This window comes from Macaca fascicularis, chromosome 2 (assembly GCF_037993035.2).
Source record: "Macaca fascicularis isolate 582-1 chromosome 2, T2T-MFA8v1.1".
NCBI lineage: Eukaryota > Metazoa > Chordata > Mammalia > Primates > Cercopithecidae > Macaca > Macaca fascicularis.
In genome coordinates, this window is record NC_088376.1 from 160,940,495 (window position 1) to 160,959,105 (window position 18,611).

At 38.4% G+C, this 18,611-nt stretch overlaps 1 long non-coding RNA gene across 1 annotated transcript; it reads left to right on the plus strand.

The window, feature by feature from the left end:
- The first annotated feature begins 3,641 nt into the window (after positions 1 to 3,641).
- On the plus strand, positions 3,642 to 18,611 carry LOC102146990 (uncharacterized). Its single transcript, XR_001488906.4, has 4 exons — positions 3,642 to 3,905; positions 7,363 to 7,444; positions 15,028 to 15,162; positions 16,483 to 18,611. It is a non-coding gene; the product is annotated as an uncharacterized lncRNA (long non-coding RNA).

An 18,611-nucleotide genomic window follows, 5' to 3' on the forward strand; every position in this document is an offset into this window, starting at 1 on the left:
ATTCTCGTCATTGGAGATCCCTGCTCTTGTATTTTTAAAACCATTTTTTGAAGTACAGCATATACATAGTGTACAAATCATACTTCAATAAATGCTTTAGTTTTAAAAATAGTATTTCTCTGATTATAAAAATAGCACATGTGCATTGTAGAAATGTAACTGCCCAATGGGTTCGCCTTGTCCGCTGTCCAGACAGAGCCCTATCAAGACGGGGAATTGTAATGGAGAAAGAGTAATTCACGTAGAGTCGGCTGTGTGGGAGACCAGAGTTTCATTGTTACTCAAACCAGTCTCCCTGAGCATTTGGGGATCAGAGGTTGGTTTTTTTTTAGACGGAGTTTCGCTCTTATTGCCCAGGCTGGGGTGCAATGGCACGCTCTCGGCTCACCACAACTTCTGCCTCCCAGGTTCAAGCGATTCTCCTGCTTCAGCCTCCAGCATGTGCCACCATGCCCGGCTAATTTTTCTATTTTCAGTAGAGATGGGGTTTCTCCACGTTGATCAGGTTGGTCTCGAACTCCCGACCTCAGGTGATCCGCCCGCTTCGGCCTCCCAAAGTACTGGTATTACAGGCATGAACCACCGCACCCTGCAATAAAGTTTCCCCAGGTGAGTCCTACACACATTAAACTTGGATAAGTATTGTCTTTTATTTATTTATTTATTTATTTATTTATTTATTTATTTATTTAGAGACGGAGTCTTGCTCGGTTGCCAGGCTGGAGTGCAGTGGCATGATATCCGCTCACTGCAACCTCTGCCTCCCGGATTCAAACAATTCTCCTGCCTCAGCCTCCTGAGTAGCTGGGACTACTGGCCCATGCCACCATGCTTGGCTAATTTTTGTATTTTTAGTAGAGACGGGGTTTCAACATGTTGGCCAGGATGGTCTTGATCTCTTGACCTTGTGATCTGCCTGTCTCGGCCTTCCAAAGTGCTGAGATTACATGTGTGAGCCACCGCGCCTGGCCAAGATCAGAGTTTTTAAAGATAATTTGGTGGGTAGAGGCTTGGGAAGTGGGGAGTGCTGATTGGTCAGGATGGAGACGGAATCATAGGGAGTTGAAGTGAATTTTTCTTGCCGTTTTCTGTTCCTGGGTGGGATGGCAGCACTGGTTGAGCCAGATTGCCGGTCTGGTTAGTCTCACCTGATCCATCGAGTGCAGGGTCTCCAAAATATCTCAAGCACTCATCTTAGGTTTTACAATAATGATATTATCCCTAGGAACAATTTGGGGAGGTTCAGACTCAGAGCCAGCAACTACATGACCCTTAAACTGTAATTTCTAATCTTGTAGTTACTTTGTTAGTCCTACACAGACAGACTGGCCCCCAGACAGGAGAAGGTCTTTTCAGAAAGAGCTATTATCAATTTTGTTTCAGAGTCAAACCATGAACTGAATTCTTTCCGAAAGTTAACTTGGCCTATGCTTAAGAATGAACAAGGACAACTTAAAGGTTAGAAGCGAGGTAGAGTCGGTTAGGTCTGATTTCTTTCACTGTCATAATTTTCTCAGTTATAATTTTGTAAAGGCAGTTTCAGAAATATTTGAACATATGAAAAGAAAATCATTATTACCAATAATCCCACTTATAATTTCACCACTGAGAGATATCTTTTAAAATTCTGGTGAGGAATTTTGCAACCTTTTTCTAAAGGCTATATTTAAGTATAGACATTATAAAATTGTGATTTTATCGTTCCTACTACCTTTATTATTTTTATTGTGAATATTATCACATATTCTTCCTCAATGTGACATTTAACAGCTGCATAAAATTTTGTCAAGTGATCTTACTCTACTATGGAAATATAGGGCCAGAGTAGAGAGAAGCACTTAGTTGAGGAAAATGGGGTTAGAAGTAGAAAGTGTATTTGCCAATTAATTTCAGTAGATGGGGTGATGATTATAGATATTAAATTGTGCAAGCAAGTCATCTAAGAACCTGTATAAGTACTGAAAAGTAAACATGTGGCTGGATAATATTTCAGGTATTTACCTGCATTTTTATTCTTCTTGAACTTCTCCCTGGCCTTTCCCCCATTAAAGCTAGTGGTCAGTCTGTCCTCATTGTCACAAGAGGGAGATGTTGCATGTTAGAAAGCAGAAGTCTACAAGACTTTCTGCTTTCTGTTTGTAAGACATGAAATTCTAGAATGGAGAGAGTGTAGACAAGATGTCTGCTTGAAATGGAAGTAAAACTTGAGAATATTGTCCCAGTTAAGTGGAAGGAAATAAATGCACAGAGAACTCTGAGGCCTGGAGCAAAGGAGGGTGGTAGTAAAACTCCAATTTGAAGTAGCTTCCAGCTGTGTCCAGGCAGATGATTCCTCAGCTGTCCTAAAGGTGTTAAAAGTCCCCACTGACTTCATAATAGGAGAGATGCTGTGACCAAATGCTGCATGGTTCCTGGCTTACTGAGGGCACTCAATGTGCATCCCCCCAGGGCTTCTCCTCTTTAGCAAAGAAGCTCCCTAACCTTGAAAGACTTATTCATGGAGATGGGGCATTTTATAACCTGTCTCCTTCTAGAAGTAGCTTTAAGGCTGCCTGTCACCAGGTATGGGTCTAAAAGCAGCTAGCTTCTTTCTCTTCTCTACCATTTACAGGAATTTTTGCACAGACTGACCATAAGTGTAAATTTCCAACATTTTATTCTTGTAGCTATTAGAACCAGTTACGTGACCATCCAACTGATCAGATCTTGGTGGAAAGATGGGCGTTCTCACGGGTGAACAGGGGAGAAGAACGAATGCATGGATTCCTGTTTCGGCTCATACTTCAGATTCTGACCGTGTGGAAGAAAGGACGAACAGAAGGTCAAGTAGAGCTCTTACCTGGAACTCGCTGTTCCATGAAGTAAGTCTAAGTTAGCCATTCTCATTTACAGCAGACTTAGTGGAAAACTATTTTTTTTTTCAGTAGAAAAGAGAAGTGAGGTTTTTTAGGGGCTTTCCAGTTGGGAATTTTCAAGTCTAAACAACCATAAGGCAGTGATTCTTAGACACATGAGGATAATTCTGGGATTCTGTGGTGAAGACAGGCAGGAAGAAGGACATGTAAAATTTGGAAACCCACATACATATTTGAAAGAACAAAGATAACTACTTTTCAAATAATATGAGCTGTATAAAAGATGTGACATCTTTTAAATTCTTGTTTAATGGGGATATAAGTAAATCAAGTTTGAGAAACTGCTTTAGGCTGTAGAAAAACGTGCAAGATAGTGTAAAATACATATAAACCTAGTGTTAGCTAAATAAGGAATCAATACCAGTTTAATCAACAAAGACACAAAGCTGGAGTTTAGAGAACATCTAGCCCAATGGTTCGCAAACTACAGCTCCGTGAGTCAAATCTAGTCTAGCTGCTTGTTTTGTTTTGTTTTAAATAGCCGTCAAACAATAGTTTTTATATTTTTAAGCGGTTGAAAAGAAATCGAAAGAGTTGTATTTCATAATGTGTGAAAACTATGTATAATTCAAATTTCAGTGGCCACCAATGAAGTTTTGTTGGAACACAGCCATGTATTGTTAATTGCTGCTTTCATGCTACAATGACAGTTGAGAAGTTGCAACAAACAGCATATGGCCTGCAAAGTTTTTTTCATTTAAAAATGTTCTTTTCAGAGACAGTCTCATTCTGTTGCCCAGGCTGGAGTGGAGTGGCACAATCATACCTCGCTGCAGGCTCCAACTCCTGGACTCAAGCAGGCCTGCCACCTCAGCTTGCTGAGTAGCTGGGATTACAGTGCCAGCCACTGCACCCTGCTGGCCTGCAAGGTTTTACCTGGTGCTTTATGGAAAACATTTGCTGACCTCTGAGCTAGCTCACAGTTCAGGCAAGGAAATTGAAGTCCTGAAAGTTTAACTGATTTGTTCCAGCTCAGATGACTACACAGTGGTAGGTTCTTAATATTATTAATGAAATCTCTTTACTGTCTATGTGTTTTTTGGTTATTGCTCCTATGTCAGCAGTTTTACTTTCCTTTTGAACCTTTTCTAGCTCCAAAGATATTTCCTAAGAGAATTTTCTAGAGTGTAACCACAAATATTTTTGGCAAACACAAGGTATGTTTTGCTTTGCTTCTAATGCACCTTTAAAGGATATTAAGCATTTAGCTGATCTTTCCAACTAAGGCACCTTGTAAACTGCCTGAGATGTCTTTATAAATTAGCTTCCAAGTCTGTTAGCATGCTGTTTATTACCATTTAAGAACTTTACATGCAATTAGGATGTATTGCCACCAAGTGGCCAATGGCACCTCTGTTATGCTTTCTCCACTGGGCTATCACAGAATTATCATAGTCTCACAGGATCTAGTGGTTGGAAGGAACCTTAACTCCAGCCGCTTAACAAGGAATCGTTGCTTAAAGAGATCATTATGCTGTCTGATCAAGTGTTAGAAACAGAAAGAGCTGTTTTTTCAAAGTTAAGCATACATTCTTACTTAGTTACTTTTAAAGCCAGATAGAAGCTCGCAAATACGATTTGGTGTTATCCTAAGACTTCAATTGTTATTAATCATTGATAAAACTAACCCTCTTGTCAGGCTATGTAGCAGCTTCCTAACTCAGTCTGTTATTTCCAGTTAAGTATCCCTCAGATGTGTCTTAAAACAATCTGACATAAAAGCCCTTGCAGCTTGATTATTTCTCTTTTTATTAAAAGAGAGATGGTGCTAACTTTGCTTATAACCTATCAGGACAGGAGCCTGCTCACCTCCACAGCCTTTTTCTTAACTTCATGTAATGGTGTGTTCATGTCTTTTGCCCATTTTTATATTGGGTTTTGGGGTATCGCCCATCATCTATGATAGATGTTGCAAATATTTTTCTCTTAGTGATTTGTCATTTAACTTTGCCTTGGTGCTCTTTTTTGTGATGTGACAATTTTTTATTTTTATGTAGTCAAATTTATCAATAAGTATTTTCTTTTACTGAATCTGGATTTGGAGTCACAGAAAGTTAATAATTCACTGTTGATTTCTTCTAGTATTTATATGGTTTAGCTTCTTCTTTTCTTTTTTTTTTTTGAGGCAGAGTCTTGCTCTGTTGCCCAGGCCAGAGTGCAGCGGCGTGGTCTCCGCTCACTGCAACCTCCGCCTCCCGGGTTCAAGTGATTCTCCAGCCTCAGCCTCCTGAGTAGCTGGGACTACAGGCACGCGCCACCACGCCTGACTAATTTTTGTATTTGTGGTAGAGATGGGGTTTCAACATATTGGCCAGGCTGGTTTTGAACTCCTGACCTCGTGATCTGCCCGCCCCGGCCTCCCAAAGTGCTGGGATTACAGGCGTGAGCCACCGTGCCTGGCCAGCGTCATCTTTTATATTTAGATCTCTGATCTATTGTGAGGTTCTTCTTCTCCTTCTCCTTCTCCTTCTCCTTCTCCTTCTCCTTCTCCTTCTCCTTCTCCTTCTCCTTCTCCTTCTCCTTCTCCTTCTCCTTCTCCTTCTCCTTCTTCTTCTTCTTCTTCTTCTTCTTCTTCTTCTTCTTCTTCTTCTTCTTCTTCTTCTTCTTCTTCTTATTATTATTTTTGAGATGGGGTCTCTCTCTGTTGTCCAGGCTGGAGTGCAGTGGAGCAATGTCAGCTCACTGCAACCTCCGTCTCCCAGGCTCAAGCAATCCTCCCACTTCAGCCTCCCGAATAACTGGGAGTACAAGGTGTGTGCTATCACACCTGAGTAATTTTTGTATTTTTGTAGAGAGCGGGGGTCTCATTATGTTGCCCAGGCTGGTCTGGAACTCCCGAGCTAAAAAGATCAGTCCACCTTGGCCTCCCAAAGTGCTGGGATTACAGGCGTGAGTGACCAAGCCCAGTAGAATTTATTCTTATGTATAGTTTGAGGTGTGGATTCAATTTTATCTTTCTCAAAATGGCTGTCACGTTGTCTTCCCACCATGCATTAAATAGTCATATTTGCCCCAGTGATTTTTTTAGATGCCATATGATTTTTTTCTACCATATTTTAAATTTCTATTTATACTTAGGTTTAATTCTGGACTTTGAATTCATTTACACAGATCTGTCTATGTGTGTGCCAATATCAAACTTTCATTATGGAGCTTTTCATTTTATTTTTAATTTAATTTAATTAATTAATTTATTTTTGAGACAGTCTTGCTCTGTTGCCCAGACTGGAGTGCAATGGCACTCACTGCAACCTCCACCTCCTAGGTTCAAGCAATTCTCCTGCTTCAGCCTCCCGAGTAGCTGGGACTACAGGTGCCCCTCACTATGCCCAGCTAATTTTTTGTATTTTTAGTGGAGACAGGGTTTCACCATGTTGGCTAGGCTGGTCTCGAACTCCTGACCTCAGGTGATCCACCCGCCTCGGCCTCCCAAAGTGCTGGGATTACAGGTGTGAGCCCTCGCACCTGGCTGTAGATTTTAAAATGTGTTTTAATGTCTGGTAGTGCTACCTTTCCTTTATAGTTCTTCTTCTTCTTTTTTTTTTCCTACCCACCCGAACACTGTCCTTCTAGTTCTTTTTCAGTTTTTCTTTTTTTAAAGCTGTTCTTGCACTTATTTTTTCACATGAACTTTAGTATCAACTTATCTAGTTTCAAAAAATCTTCTGGGTATATTTAGTTGTGAATTGACTTGGGAAGAACAGACATCTTTTGGATGTGATCCTCTTCAAGAACATCTTTCCATTCATTCAAGTCTAGTTTTTGGTATTTTAGGAGTGTTTCAAAATTTTCTTCATACTGATTTTGCACATTTCTTGTTAAATTTATCCCTTAGAGTTCATTTTTTTTGTTGTTATTGTCAATAGGACTTTCTCCTCTATTTTATTTTCTGACTGGTTACTGTTAGTGTATCTAAAGGCTGTTGATTTCTGTTATGTTAGTTTTATATCCTGCTAACTTTAGAATTTTTTAATTGCTTGGTTAGTTTTACTTTGTTTCTGTAAGATTTTACAGATACATTATTATGTCATCTGTAAATTTCTAGCTTTAGGACTGAGGTGTATATATTTTATTACATTAATACAAAAATACATTAATTCCTACATTCCTGAGTGCTTTTTTGACAGCAGAAATAGGCTTTGAGTTGTGTCAAAATTTTTTCAGCATTTATGGTGATCATCATACGGGTTTTCTACTTAGATCTATTAATATGGACAATTACAGTAATTGATTTTCTAATAATGGACCATTTTTGTGTTCCTGGACTACATCCCATTGGACATGGTGTATTATTTTCTGAATGTGGCATTGGATCCTGTTTATTAATATTTTAGTTTAGGATTTTTACCTAAGGTACATACGTGATATTGTTCTGTCATTTTCTTTGTGTCACGTTTGTCAGATTTAGGAATCAGTGTTATGAATTTGGATGTTTTCTCTTCTCTAGAACAATTTATATTGGATTGAGATGATCTGGTCTTGGAAGATATGATAGAATTTTCCTTTGCAACTGATTGTGGTGCTTTTTTGTGAGTAGCTCATTGATCATTTCTTACATGGATATTGCTCTGTTTAAGATCTTTAAGTAAATTTTGATAAACTGTATTTTAGTAGGAATTTGTCCATTTAATCTAACTTTTCAAATATATTTGCATAAACATGTATGAAGTAGTCAGTTAAGATTTTAAAAAATATCTTCTCTGTTTCAACGGTTATTTTCCTTTTGTCATTTATTATTTTGTTTGATTTGTTGCTTTGTTGATTTTTCGGAGACCAAGGATTTTGATTAATTAGTTCTTTTTTGTTCTTTTTAAAAATGTTCTACCTCATTAATTTTGGCTTTTAGATTTATTAGTTCCTTTCTTATCTTTTCTTTTGGTTACTTTCATTCCCCCTAACTTTCTGAGTTGTGACTTCAATTCACCTATTTTCATTCTTTAACTTTTAGTTGCTATAAGTGTTTAAGACTGTGAATTCTCCTCAGATCACTTTTAAATGGATCCCGTGTATTCAAATATTTAGGTTTATAGTCTCAACATTTTCTGCAAATTCTCTCAAAATTTTTTGCAAATTCAATAATCTCAGGGAAAATGATATATATTTTTCCTTTCATCCAAAAGTAGTTTAATAAAACGTTTCTTACTTTCAAGGTGGAATGGCCTTTGGGTTTTTGATTTGGCCATTAATGACTAATTTTTATTGTTTTATGATTATCTTAAATCTCTTATAATACCTACACCCTCCTACTTTTGTTTCCCATATTGATTTTTTGCAGAAACCAAGTTGCTTATTTTATATGATATTCCATATCCTGAATTTGGCAGGAATGAATGATGTCATTTAACTTTTTAAATAAAATAATCCATGTTTCTGTAAATTGCTATTTATACTTCCAGGCTTGATTAAATTTAGGTTTATTGTTTTAGGCAATAATACTTCATGGGCATGCTATATACTTCCCACTGCAATATGTATTAAAACATGTAATGTTGCACTTGAGTGATGTAGATATTATTCAGGGCTTTAGGTGGGTCGGCCTGATCCTCCCTTATAAAGTTCACCTTCACCCTTTATGAAATGGTTTTGGCATCAGTGTTGTAACCTTAACCCATTGCTTTATTAGGTGTAGTGGAATGGTGATTTTTCTAGTCCTGTCATTACTTTGGCTATTTGTGTTTGTTGTTATATTTATTTTTTGACAGTTTTATTGTGGTATAATCGATGTACAATACACATATTTAAAACATACAATTTAATTAGTTTTGACATACTTATATAGCCAGATAGGTTATTATGTAGTCTGTTACTAAATTCTGTATGTTAATAACTGAATTCTTATATAAAGAAGAATTTTCCATCATCAATGATTTGATTACCCTGAAATACAGTTCAAATAGCGAAAGGAAGGCTAAATGCTTACTTTTTTCTCTTAATTTATCAATGAACAAATAATAAGTTATTGTCCTGAAACTTCCAATTGTGAGAATTAAGGTTTTTTTAAATTTCTTTTTTTCGGAGGGTGGGGTTTAGGAGAGTTCATTAGTATTAATGAACTAATGCATTTTTATATATTTAAAGTGTTTCAGGCAACCTACAGAATGGGAGAAAATTTTTGCAAACTATACATCTGACAAAGGTCTTATATCTAGCATCTATAAGGAACTTAAACAAATCTATGAGAAAAAACAAATAATCTCATTAAAAAGTGGGCAAAGGACATGAACAGGCACTTTTCAAGAGACATACCTGTGGTCAACAAGCATATGAAAAAAAAGCTCAACATCACTGATCATTAGAGAAATGCAAATCAAAACCACAGTGAGATACCATCTCACACCAGTAAGAATGGCTATTACTAAAAAGTCAAAAAAAAAAACAAGTACAGTCATGGTTGTGGAGAAAAAGGAATGCTTATACACTGTTGATGGGAGTGTAAATTAGTTCAGCTGTTGTGGAAAACAGTGTGGTAATTCCTCAAAGACCTAAAAACAGAACTACCATTTGACCCAGAAATTCCATTTCTGGGTATATCCTGAAAGGAATAGAAATCATGTTGTCATAAAGACACTTGCATGTGTATGTTTGTTGCAGCACTCTTCACAACAGCAGACACATGGAATCAACCTAAATGCTCATCAATGGTAGACTGGATAAAGAAAATATGGTACATATACCCTATGGAATACTGTGCAGCCATAAAAAGAACAAGATCATGTCCTTTGCGAGAACATGGATGGAGCCGGAGGCCATTATCTTTAGCAAAGTCATGCAGGAACAGAAAACCAAATACCACATGTTCTTACTTATAAGTGGGAGCTAAATAATGAGAACACATGGATACATAGAGGGGAATAATAGAAACTGAGGCCTATTGAAGGGTGGAGGGTGGAAGGAGGAAGAGGATCAGGAAAAATAACTAATGGGTACTAGGCTTAGTACCTGGGTGATGAAATAAATGGAACAACAAACCCCTGTGACATGCGTTTACCTACATAACAAACCTGCACATGTACTCCTGAACTTAAAAGTTAGAAAAGTTTTCAATCAATTACAATCATGGTCTTTTACTGATGCTCATATTGTTCCATCTTAGGCTTATAGAAGCCCCTCAAGTTGGCTCTTATGTCTTTTTGATATAATTACAGTGGACTTTGATAGCTTCTTTGTTTGTTGGCACAATAACATATCATAGATTCAGCTTGTATATTTCCTACCACAGCCATGCAATCAATCATTTCTTGAGGAAGTCCTGGTTCCTTTTAATAGGGAATGGCATATAGAACTATGGGCTATTTTTATATTCTCAAAAAAAACTTTCTAAAATTTTGTTGGTTCAGTTACTAATGATGTACATTAATGACATACATTATTGGGATAATGCTTTTAAAATAAATTGTCTAAGTTAATAGTGTTTAGTTTTGTCTTTTTTATATCAGAGCCAAATAATTGATTTCAAGTAACATTATTCTATTTTGCCTATTATCTTTACTCATATGATCTATATTTACTTACCACAAAAACTGTTAAGAAAGGGAACTGGGACCAACTAACAAGGAGGCCTGAGGACTCGGGCTCACTCTTTAGATGGCCAGAAACTTGAGCAAACAACCAGGTCTTTCTTTGTTTCTGACTCTTTGTGTACATAGGCAGGGGTAAAGCCAACGACCTGTCTTTGTGAACAGTTGGCTGCTGTGTATGTTACTTGGTCATTTGATGTTAGCAACCTGTCAGTCTTAGCCAGAGAAGCAAAGGCAGCCAAGAGAGGACTATAAAAGGGGCCACACAAATTAGAGACACATCCATCTTTCAGACTCAGAAAAAGGAAGTGAGTATGAGTGAAAAAACAGACCCTGGCCATTTCTCACTTAAGTCTCTTAAGACAAAGTTTTCTTGATGGGGTGATGGGGAGGATAAAATGTGAGCCTTAAATTGGATTAGAAACTCAAGTTTTGGTTGGGCATCGTGGCTCACACCTTGTAATCCCAGCACATTGGGAGACAAAGGCAGACGGGGGGCGGGGAGGATTGCTTGAGTCCAGAAGTTTGAGACCAACCTAGGAAACATGGCAAAAACTCATCTCTACTAAAAAAAAAAAAAAAAGAAAAAAGAAAAAGAAAAATTAGCGGGTAGTGGGGTGTCGTGGCACACCCCTGTAATCCCAGCTATTTGGGAGGTTGAATTACTTGAACTCTGGAGGCAGAGGTTGCTGTGAGCCAAGATCATGCAACTGCACTGCAGCCTGGGTGACAGAGCGAGACTCAGTCTCAAAAGCTCAAGTTTTAAACTAGACAAGACTTTTTAATAAGTGAAAATTACTAGAAAGATGTAGAGTCTACCCAAAATTCTGGTAAGGGATGGGAAGAAAGATTTGGCAAAGCCTGGTCAAAGGCAGTAACTGGAGGAAAGTAAAACTATATGAGTTTGTAGCCCACAGTGTTCAATAAACTGGATATATTTGGTAACCATAATGGAAGAAGTCAAATTTTGTGCATCAATATAAGAAATAGAAGTTCTGGAATGAAGACTTAGGTGGGATTTTTATTTATTTATTTTTGAGATGGAATCTCACTCTGTCGCCCAGGCTAGAGTGCAGTGGTGCAATCTCGGCTCACTGCAACCTCCGCCTCCCAGGTTCAAGCAATTCTCCTGCCTCAGCTTCCTGAGTAGCTGGGATTACAAGCACCTGCCACCACGTGCGGCTAATTTTTTTGATTTTTTTTTTTTTTTTTTTTTTTTAAGTAGAAACGGGGTTTCACCATGTTGGCCAGGTGGGTCTCGAACTCCTGGTGATCTGCCCAAGTCAGCCTCCCAAAGTGTTGAGATTACAGGCATGAGCCACTGCACCTGGCCTAGGTGGGATTTATTTTATTTATTTATTTTTTGAGAGGGAGTCTCGCTCTGTAGTCCAGGCTGGAGTGCAGTGGCTGGATCTCAGCTCACTGCAAGCTCCGCCTACCGGGTTTAAGCCATTCTCCTGCCTCAGCGTCTTGAGTAGCTGGAACTACAGGCAAGCTCCGCCTCCCGGATTTACGCCATTCTTCTGCCTCAGGCGCCTGAGTAGCTGGGACTACAGGCGCCTGCCACCTCGCCCGGCAAGTTTTTTGTGTTTTTTAGTAGCGACGGCGTAGCCAGGATGGTCTTGATCTCCTGACCTCGTGATCCGCTCGTCTCGGCCTCCCAACCTGGGATTACAGGCTGGAGCCACCGCGCCTGGTGCGCCCGGCCGGTGGAAGTTCTTTTTTTTTTTTTTAAATTTATTTATTATTATTATACTTTAAGTTAAACTAGATGTTGACAATCTCTCCTACCCTCTCACCTCAGGCTTTTACTGCAATTCAGTTATATTCCACCAGGTGGTAGCAGATATCTTGGCTCTGTCATCCACAATATGATCAAATTATAATTTTCTGTATGAATTCCATTGTAGATTTAAACTATATATTTTCAAATAAAAATTAAAAACATTAACTATTTTAATAAAAACTTTTAATTATTAAGTATTATTTTAATACTTAATATCTAATGTATTTATATTACTTATTTTAATACTTAATATCTAATATATTACTATTAAGTATTATTTTAATATAAATAGAAATCAGTATTGACTAGTCATATTTTCCAAAGTCAAAAAGGCAAAGTATATAAAAGTAGTTTTCATTCTATCTCTAGCTAATCCTGTTCTTTTCTCTGGGTTTACTAGAATGATACTGTTTAATTTTTTCTCTGTTCTCTTGTATGTCAGTAGGAAATGACTGGCACAGCTCTGGGACCTTAGTCAGACTTAGAAGCACAAATTTCTTGCAGTCTCCTTCTGCTACTGGTTGTAGGATGCTGGTGTTTAGGGAATAATTTTTGTGCCTGCCTTCTTTTACTTGGCAATAATTTCCTATTTATAATATTCAGAGTTTCACTTTTATCCCTTCTGTTGGCAAAATCAAGAAATGAAAATCTCTGACCTGCTCAGACTAAAAATCCCCATTCCACTAAGTGAGTCTTTCTTCAATGAGAGGGCAGTAATTTCCCACTGATTCATAGAAGAACATCACTTTTTTTCCCATGAGCTTTTTGACTGGAAACTTATCTAAACTATTTTACATAAGGTGGTAGTTATCCTGCCACAAATCTGAGTTGCTACAAATAGTTTTAGAAAGTTCTGTACAAAGGGAGCATCTTGAAGCCAAAATGTAAAGTTTCTGAGCAAAAGTTTACCAAACATTCGTAAACAGGTTTTAAAAACAAATCCCCCAACTTTTTATTACAAAATTTCTAAACATTCAGAAACAGTGTAGCAAACACCTCTGTATCACCACTCAGATTAAATAACTATGAGCATCTTGCCATATATTTTAACATGTATCTGTGTCTATTTTTTTGTATAAAACATTTAAAATTGAGTTGCAGATATTGTGACCAGTTACCTCAAAACTGTTTGGCATTCATCCCCTAAATATAAGGACATTTTGTTACATAACCACATTATCACCCCTAGGAAAACTAACAATACTTCCTCAACTTTATCTAAAAATCTGTTCAAATTCACATTTCCCAAATTTGTCTTTAATTCAAATGTTATAATTACATTTGGTTGCTATATCTCTTTAGACTTGTATATTAGAAATGCCATATATATGTATATGTGTGTGTGTGTATATATATGTGTAGACATAGATATAGATATTGACCTTTTGATGAGACCAGAACAGTTGCCCTATAGAATTTCAGTATTTTGGATTTGTCTGATTTTTCTCTGTAGTGTCATTTAATCCTAAAATCATATTGTCAAATTAATTTTATGACAACCAATTCCTATTACCATGTGAAAGTTTTCAGAAGTTGCAGTGGTTTGAACCCACAAAATCTTTGTGGTCTGAGAAAGAACTGATTCTTTCATGGTTCAGCAAGACTCGCAATCATAGAATGTCAGAGCGGAACCACCCCTGCCTCCCCCAGTGGACACATTAGAAAACTGAGGCCCAGAAAGGGCAAGTGTGATGGTGTTTGTTCTGTTGCTGTTGTAACAGATTACTGCCAATTAGTGGCTTAAAACAACACAACTTTGTTACCTTATAGTTCTGGAGGTTGGAAGTCCAGAACAGATCTCACTGGGTTAAAGGTACTGGCTTTCTTTCTGGAAAGTCTAAGGGAAAATCTGCTCCTTGCTTTTTCTAGCTTTCAGAGGCCACCTGTGTTCCTTGGCTTCTCGTCACTTCCACCATCTTCAAATCTCTCTCTGACTCTGACCGTGACTCTCCTGCCTCCCTCTTCCACTTATAAGGACCCTTGTGATCCAGCCCACCTGAATACTTTTCCTATCTCAAGGTCATCTGATTAGTGATCATAATTCCATGTGCAACCTAATTCCCCTTTGCCACAGAACATATTTACAGGTTCCAGGCATTAGGACATAGACATATTTGGGGGCCATTATTCTGCCTACCACAGTAAGCGACCTGAAAAAGATTTTACTGTGAGTTAATAGCAAGAATCCTTTAGTACACTGCCACCTGAGATGTTTGTTTGTTATGCACTGGAATTTGGTAAAAGGTGATCCTATATTGAATCCTGTTCAAGAGAGTTTAATAAAAGAGGCATTAACAGGATTTTGTTATAAAATGGCATTCCTTTTTTTTTTGAGATGGAGTCTTGCTCTGTCGCCCAGGCTGGAGTGCAGTGGCGCAATCTCGGCTCACTGCAAGCTCCGCCTTCCAGGTTCACGCCATTCTCCTGCCTCAGCCTCTCAAGTAGCTGGGACTACGGGTACCCGCCACCACGCCCGGCTAACTTTTTTTTAATGTGGAGATGGGGCTTCACATTGTTAGCCAGGATGGTCTTGATCTTCTGACCTTGTGATCTGCCCACCTCAGCCTCCCAAAGTGCTGGGATTTAGAATGAGATTCTTATAATCAGGTGGATGCACAGTTTGGTTCTGGAGGATAGTGCTAATTTGTGTATCTGATATATCGGAAGTCAGATCGTTTTACTTGCTACTTTTATTGGGGAAACTGAGTGTTTTCTTTGACTATAATTAGAGAATCCAAATCACTTGAATCTTACTATTAACTTCAGCTTGATATCCTAAATTCTACTTGCCTTCTTTTATCACTTCAAGGTACAGTGAAAGAATCCAAAAACTTAGGAGAGGCATACACACCTTTTGTGGATTATCTGCTCAAATCAAATCCAGGAGGATCATGCATCAATGTCCAAACTCATGTGGTGTCAAGACTTAATGCTTTACTAAAAGGTGAGTCTCTGCTGTGGTCTTAGATCCTTTCAAAGCCCACAAGGCTCTGTGGGGTTGACTCTTGTTATGATAATTTCTATAACTGCCAGTGTTGCAAAGAAATTTTTGTTTCTGGCTCAAATAAATATTTTCTCCAGATCAAAATTTTTGTTTCTGGCTTAAATAAGTATTTTCTCCAGATCACACTCATTGATGTCTCATTAAATGCAATAGAATGTGTCTCATTAATGTTGGTGGGGTTTTTCTGAAGTGGCAAATGAAAATCATTGAATATTGTTGATCAAGTAGGAAAGTCTAGTTTATTGGGAAAGGTGAACTATGAGGTTTTAGTTAACAGAAGTGAAATGTTTTAAGTTAGTGGTTTTAGATGACTTACTGGGGGGAGTCATATAAGATAGGAAGGAAGAAACTACAGAATCTTGAATATATAACAGAACAGGGAGTTGAGCCAAGAAAATAGCTAAAGTCAATACCAAATGTGTCGAGGGATTCAGTTGAGCTTTGAAATCTCTACTCTTGGGTGTCCTGATTACGTGGCCAACTCCTTAAGGATATTATAGTGAAAAAAGCCACAGCTCCCACCTTAGGAGAATGTCTGGAAGGAGTTTGGGAGGGGGCTTGGGAGCAAGGAAGTGATCTTGAGGTCATGATTTTGAATTTGAAATAACAGTTGTTAAAAAAAAATATTACCCAAGCACTAGTTAAGATGGTCAGGCAGGTTTTACTGGGGATCAGGCAATAGGTGTAGGGACCACTGCAACAGGTCTTGCCAATCAGACTTAACTCTGACCCCAACCAGGACAAGTGGGGGTTTGTAGCCGAGGAGCAGGGTGATGACAGTGGGTGGAAAATGACTAAGAGGAAACATCAGGGATAAGGGGTGTCCGGCTAAACTAACTTGATAGGATTCTTGCTGCAGGCAGGCCGGGGTGATACGATATTGAGGGTGGTCAGATCCCTAGAGTAGGGGATTTCCTAACCTGACTTAACAGGATTCTTGCTCACATTAGATTCAATAAGGACAGAAAGGGAAGCCCAAGGTTGGGCCTCGTTAAGAGGAACACTCAGAGGAGCTTGACTAAAGTTTTAGTCAAAGGAAAGAGTCTTTGTACCTGTTATTATTCACACCTGTGAACTCAAGAACATTTTTGGGCATTTCAGCTGTGTTGAATCTTCCATGGAAGTGGCTGTCGGGGGAAGTAAATGGAGTATTTCTGTGTATCTGCATTGTGTCATTTATTCTGTCTGGTGGCCCTTGCTTCCTGGAAAAGAACCCCAGGGCAATAGGATTTTAGAGTTTATTCTTCTACATGTTCTTAGGTCCCGGTCAAGAGGGATACCTGGAGGGACAAACAGAAACTAGACATATCAGAGGATGCTTCCGGGTGTGGAGAGTGTATCACCCCCATTAAGGAACCTGGAGGAGACAGGTCTCCAGCAATGGAAGAAGGCTCCGAAGAACACATGAGAGTACCCACAAGCAAAAAAGTCAGCTGTAACTTACTTTCCTTCCTCCCTGTGCCCCGGTTTCGGAGGGGTTAACCATGTGTGCACAGAGGAAAGGGCACGGCACAAATGGGGTGAAGGGGGAAATGGCTAACGACACCCTCTTCTCTGACTACAGGTTTGTTCATCTGCAGGAGGCCTGAGCTGAGGAAGGGGAGGAGGCCCAAATGAAACTGTGTTCGGAGTTTTGACTATCACATGAAATTGTACAAAAATGAAGTTACTTTAGGATTCTATCCCAAGAGCTTTGCTTGCTGAATAAGATTGTGACAGTTGTGATGGTCCAGGCTGGAGATGTCTGGGGCCTTCATTAGCATGGCGGGAGCTGGAGGAGGATGATGAGGCACAGAAAGAGGAGACACTGAGCAATGCTAATAACGTTTTGTCTGTTTTGTATTTGGTTGCAAAACAAAGTGATGTTAAAAAATTATTCTTTGAATGTTTTGTCTTCCACCTTATCACAGGTCACCTAATATTGATCACAGTGTGGGAAATGAATTAGCACTCTCCATAGCCTATCCAATCAATAATTCTGCTGGATTTACCTCAAGAGCCCAAAACTGACTTCCTCTAATCTCCTGTCTCCTAGAATCTTGGCTTTATTAGCCCTTAAATCACAGTTAAAATATATATCTCAGATCTCATATAAGGCTTTCTTCCATCCTCCCTTCTTTTCTTCCCTCCTTCCCTCTCTCCTTCTTTTTTACAGCAAAGTTATGTAACTTTACAAAAGAAAAGCAAATGAACAATAAACTCAATCTCCTCCATCCTATTCCCTCATTTTGCTTTCCAGTGAAATTGTATTCATGTTATCCCGTGTGGACATCCTATTCTGTGTCCCATTCTTCCCTAAGCATTATTTCTAGAACTTGATTGTGTTTTGACATAGTCCACATGTTTGCATAGCTAATGTCTATGGGTTCCCTGACATGGAATTATAGCATAATTTCCTTAGCCTGGGTGTTGGGGGCTGGATCCTCTCCTATTTTTCTCACAGGACCTCAGCACTTGCCAGTGCTCCCCTCAAAGCAGGCCTCCCCTCAATACGGCCCAGACAGGTTCTCTTTTAGCCTGAACATGTTGGTAACTAATTAATTTTGCTACCTGTTGGATTATTTACTTGGGACTGTACATAAAAGAGAAATTTCTGGCACAAAGGCTAAGAAGGATCTGTTAAGAAATTTTTAACATTTTGCCAGAAGACAATAAAAAATGTGAACCAGTCAAGAGTTGGTTCATCTAAGGACAAGATCATAAATGGATGAAATGTTAGAAGATCCAGGGGACTTGTTTTTCATCAAGCTCCAGGAAGGCCTTTCTGATATAGTCCTAAAAATTACTTTTTAACCTTGTTGTGAAAGTCTTAATTTGATTTTAAATTTTTTGCTTTTCAATGACAATTTTAGCTGCCTGGCAGACTTTCAGGTTCTCTTTTTTGTGAGTGTTTGACAAACTTTTCTTACAACTAATTGAACCAGTCAAATCAGTGAAATTCTTTTGTGTCATTTTTTTTTTTTTTGACTAATAGTATTTTTTATCCTTCCACTGCTTTTTAACATTTTTTATTATGGAAAAAAATTAAAACTAAAAAAAAAAAAATAGAAAAATGAGCATTCCCTTACCTGTCACCCAGCTTCAATGACCATAATTTTCTGCTCTTCCTGTCTTATCTTTCTCCCTTATTCCTTTTTTCCTCCCCATTCCAGTATTTTAAGGTAAATCCCAGACATCATATGATTTCATCCATAAATACTTCATGTGCATCATATTTTATTAAATGACCATGGCACAAAGGACAAAGCAAATGGGTTAAAATGTAAACGGTAAGTGAATCTGGGTAGTGGGGATTCAAGTGTTCTTTGTACTACTTTTACTTTGGCAAATTTTCTGTAAATTTGAAATTATGTCCAAATAAAAACTTAAACAAATGAACAAACCAAAAA